This window comes from Phalaenopsis equestris, unplaced genomic scaffold (assembly GCF_001263595.1).
Source record: "Phalaenopsis equestris unplaced genomic scaffold, ASM126359v1 Scaffold000752, whole genome shotgun sequence".
NCBI classification, from domain to species: Eukaryota; Viridiplantae; Streptophyta; class Magnoliopsida; order Asparagales; family Orchidaceae; genus Phalaenopsis; species Phalaenopsis equestris.
In genome coordinates, this window is record NW_018165192.1 from 62,868 (window position 1) to 67,701 (window position 4,834).

A 4,834-nucleotide genomic window follows, 5' to 3' on the forward strand; every position below is an offset into this window, starting at 1 on the left:
TTTTTATTTTATAATACTGAAACCTATGCCTATAAGTTCATATCATGAATAATGACTACACTCTATTTTATTGTTTCCTGCCTCTCTCTTTTTCTCTAATTACTTCATAGCAGACCATTTTATTCTTTTGGTGTGTTTCTCGGGCACTTTTAGATTTAGAATCAAGTGGCGAGAATTTTATCGATTTGGATGATTTAGTTTTTAAATTCCTCAAATCAATTTCAAAAAGAAAAAAAAAAATTGAAAAACTAAACCAAACAAGAATTTGATGAAGCTGAACCAACCAAATTGAAATTTAATTGGGTTTAGACTGTCTCATTATGAACAAACTGAAGTTTAATTGTTGGATGGAGTTTAATTATGTAAAAAAATATAGAAAAATGCATGCATTGCATGAATAGTATTGATTTAATTTCATGAATATTCCATTTTAATTCAAATTTATTATTTTTTGTTTGATTAACAAACTCTCATCATATGACTCGAATCTCGAAATATTATACTAATCTGGAGATATTTTATGGGTAAAAAAATGTTCAAACCCAAATTAGAAATCCTTCAGAAGTCTTTTTTTAATATACTTAAAGTTAAATGGATTGGCTTGTCAAGGCAGACTCAATTACACTGAAATTGGCTCAATCAGAGTCAATTCATTCTCGGACAATGTCGTTAAACAGCTTTTAAAGCTTTGGGTAGCTAAATGAAGAGTCAAATGTATTTAAAATCTGGCAGACTTATAGTGAAATAGAGTGTCTTAAGAAGTTAAGTCAAATGCGCTTAAGATTACTCAATTTCAGTATCGTCGAGACACCTAAATATCCATAAAATGTCATTTAATTAAAAGAATCTATTCGGGTCGTCCGATGGAGGGGTTTGAACTACTTTTTTATTTGCAGGGAGTCTACTCTCATACTCTGTAAATAGAGTCATACCCCTTCATGAAAGACGTCATATATCTTGAATTGAAGGAATAGTTAGACCTGGAGTTGGTTCTAGAAGGAATCAAATTTTAGTGTCATCTAGGTCCAAGACCCAATAAAACTTTTCACTCTTGTAGTTACCGACCATCTTTTGTCACTTTTTGTCGGCTACCTTTAACCACCATCAACATCCCCCTACTCGTAGAAACAAAGGCACTTTCAGAGTCACGGTGTATGCAACAAAGTAACAAAATATCATGCTGAGTAAAGACAGACTTCACAGAGTAATGAGACACCCTTTGGAGTAGTGTACCATCATGAACACGGACCAACAATCCACCAAAATCCCGATAACTACTCTCAGCTACAGTTGCTCCACCTGCTACTAATAATTGTACAAAAAAAATATTTTACTTACAATCATTGTACTTTGAGGAACTGTATAATATTTTCTCTTTTGTGAATAAGATTTTGTGTACTCATCAGTTTATAGTGGATTGTTTTGACTGGGTCAGACCATGAATATATATTTTTTGTGTTTTTAACGTAAAAATTACTAGTGTCTCTACCCGTCACTTCAATTATCTGTGTGTGTTAGTCTTTCATGCAACCCTAAGACGTTAAATAATCATTTTGTCTTAGTGAATCTTTCGACCTTATTCAGTTAAATAAAAATTAAAATCGAAATAACCGAAAGTTAAATATTAAGATTGTTAAAGACAAAAAATGGAAATATATTTTCGGATCGACTTAATTTATATAAAAGACATAAAATAATATTAATTCAAACAAGTGTTATAATAAAATAACAAATATAACCAGAAAATAAAAGATAAAAAATAATAATTTATTTGATATAAATTATTAAAATATAACTTTTAAATTTTTTTTAATAATTTAAACATAATGTTTTGAATTGTATTTTATTTTGAAAATATTTTTATCTTATTATTATTTTTAAAGCCGGCTCACGAGTTAAGAAGTAGAATCATTGGGTATATATGTAAATTTTCCATTTACATTTTGTTACACGTCATTTTCAAAAAAATATATAATAATTTTTTATGACCGCTCAATAATGGAGTCAAGCGGCCCCACTTTTCATTCTACCGTGGTTTTCCATTTCGTCTCTTAATTAATGCCCTCATGTTAGCCCGCCACGTGGCGCCATATCGGACCATAACTTGATAATACCGTTGGAAGAGACGTTTAGAGGAGGATAAGCTTGGATAGCTTGTTTCTAGGGCAACCCATTATAATTCATTTGAATTAATATTTAATTATTGATAATTTTTTATTTAAAAATAAATAACTTGTAATATATTCACTAAAAATAAATAATTATTTTTTTAATGTAATCCAATGATCTTGCTCTAAGAATCATTCAATTTAATTAATTTAAGCAATTTTACATTACAAAATTAGGCAATTAATCATCCATTTATTTAGATCATCTATTGGGATAATTTATGGCCAAGTCATTGTCATATTCTATGAATTTTTCTAATTTATTATGTTTTAACTAGATAACATGATGAATATTAGAATAATTTTTAAATGATTAATTAATATAATGATGATGCAAATATAATATTTTTTTATCAATTCAATATAGGTTATTTTTTGAATAAAATTAATTAATTTTTTAAATTAAAACTTTATGGCATAATAATTTCTCAAAATTTAATTTACTTTTTTCATACATCAAATCAAAATTTTTAAAAAATTAAATTGATATTATTAAAATCAATATTGATTCACGTGTTTTTTTTTTTTTTTGACTAGTTCGATCTAATTCTCTATGAAGATAAATTTGAGCTTTTACTAAATCAATCTCAAGATTGCTTTCTGATTGAGCCAATTGTTCGATCCCATTTTTAAAGCCTATCATTTTTATAATATAAATCAAGTTGATATATTTTTTTTAATTTTTAATTAAAAGAAGTTAGATTTTAAGAAACTTAAAATTATTTTTTATAAATATAAATTTATATATGTGTAAAATGCGTAAATTCTACACTTTAAGATCGATAAAGTTTATATGCATGATATTATAAGACAAATCAACATAAAATATTATTGATAGTGATGCGTGCTAGAAAATTTACAGCAGTAGAGTAATAGATTATCATGTTAACGTGCACGAGAATTCAACACACACTCGAGTTAAAAAAAAAAACAACCAGTAATGACATCAAAAATTTTTGGGTAAAAGATCCGTAAAGGAAAAAAATCACGGGACCTGACTCAAATGTAAGAATTCACTGTAGGTTGATGATTACAGAGACCTATTGAATCTTGGACAAGAAAGAGTTACTAGGTTTTCCAAGTTACAACGTTGACTGATGACTTCCGGTCGGTGATGATCAATGTTGATCAGTGGTTGATGAAAGTCGGTGATGGTTGATGACGACAGTAGTGTACGATGGTGGTCGGTGGATGTCGACGGAGGTCGATGGTGGTTGACGGGGATTAATGATGACAGGGGTGGTGCTGGACTTCAGCTCCTTAAAGGTTTAAGTTCTCTCTCAAAATTTCAGCCCCCTTTCATGAGAGGGTGAAACTATATTTATAATGTTCTGGGTGTAATTAATGAGAACTGTGAACCACTTTGATCTGACAGTCCGGAGTGCTTCTTTCAATCATAAAATATTTGATGGACATTTGAGTGCCTTAACAATATTGAAATTGAGTAATATTGGACTTGATAGATTTGACTTTTCGAGACACTCGATCCGACTACAGGATTGTAAGATTTGACTTTCCTTTAAACTTCTAAATATGTTCGAAAAATTTAGAGGAGTGATTTAATGACTTGATCTGAGCTTGATTTGAGATTGAACTAATTTTGACAATATTGGGTTCTTCTTGTTGAGCTGGTCAATTCAACCGTAAATTTGCTGAAATTTGAGTTATAGATGAATTTTTATAAAGACTCGAATGTTTTCTGCTAAAAAAATTGTCACCCAATTTATGCCGAATGAATGATGGAGAAATGTTGGGATATATCATATACACATGGAGACTAGCATTATAAAAAGTTTATATATTACATAATTAAATACATAAGCATGTGGTATGTTTTAACAAATTTTTTTTTTTAAGATGTAGGTTGATGGAATGTCGTGTGCAAAATAAAATTTCGCTTAAAAGAATTTCTAGAAACTTACCCTGTAAGCGGCGCCTTTGATCCATAATGAGCTCGCAATGCCGGCTGTTCGTCGATTTGCTGCACCCATCTTCGTCGCCACCATGCTCTTCTCCTGCTTGCCGGCCGGCCGATGCCAGGACAACGGCGTCGGAGATGGATCCACAGTGGCGGCGCCCCACTTCACTCAGCTAGTTCGTGAACTCTTCACGAACTGCAGCAAGAGTTTCACCGCCGAGATCGTCCATCGATGATCCGTACGAACGCTAACCCTTGTTATATATATACTCGTAGGGTTATTAAGCGGGGGACTGACGACGGAAGTGATTGGTTTTCAGGGAGATGGACTGAAGCGGAGCGTTCAACTTCTCGGTGGATCTAGGTTGTTTTTGGAAAATTGTATCAAGCAGATTAACGGTATGACCGGCATTTGTGGGAGACATCAGAGGGTTAAGATTTCTATGCTTGGATTTTGTTCTATGGATTAAATGAGCAATGCTTTTTAAGATTTGGCGTATAAAGTTTCCATGCTTTTTTTTAATAATGTATGGTACTTCCTTCTTTCGCTTCCTCCACAACATATGTCGGGAATTAGGCAACCATGATATTGTATACAGCTGCCAACTTCGCAGCTGGTACTGTCTTCCACTGCATTTGCACTCTTGTTTACCTGGCTTGGCTTGGGTACTTATTTGTTTACGCTAGTGAGTCAGCACAGCTGCTGAAGTGTTAGGTGACGTGCAGGGAAGGGAGGATGATGGGATGA

The 4,834-nt window shown here is 32.0% G+C and overlaps 1 long non-coding RNA gene across 1 annotated transcript; it reads left to right on the forward strand.

Moving 5' to 3' along the window:
- Window positions 1–4,008: 4,008 nt before the first annotated feature.
- Window positions 4,009–4,609, forward strand: LOC110030685. The gene is made up of 2 exons (XR_002294672.1): window positions 4,009–4,325; window positions 4,407–4,609. It is a non-coding gene; the product is annotated as an uncharacterized LOC110030685 (long non-coding RNA).
- The last annotated feature ends 225 nt before the right edge of the window (window positions 4,610–4,834 follow it).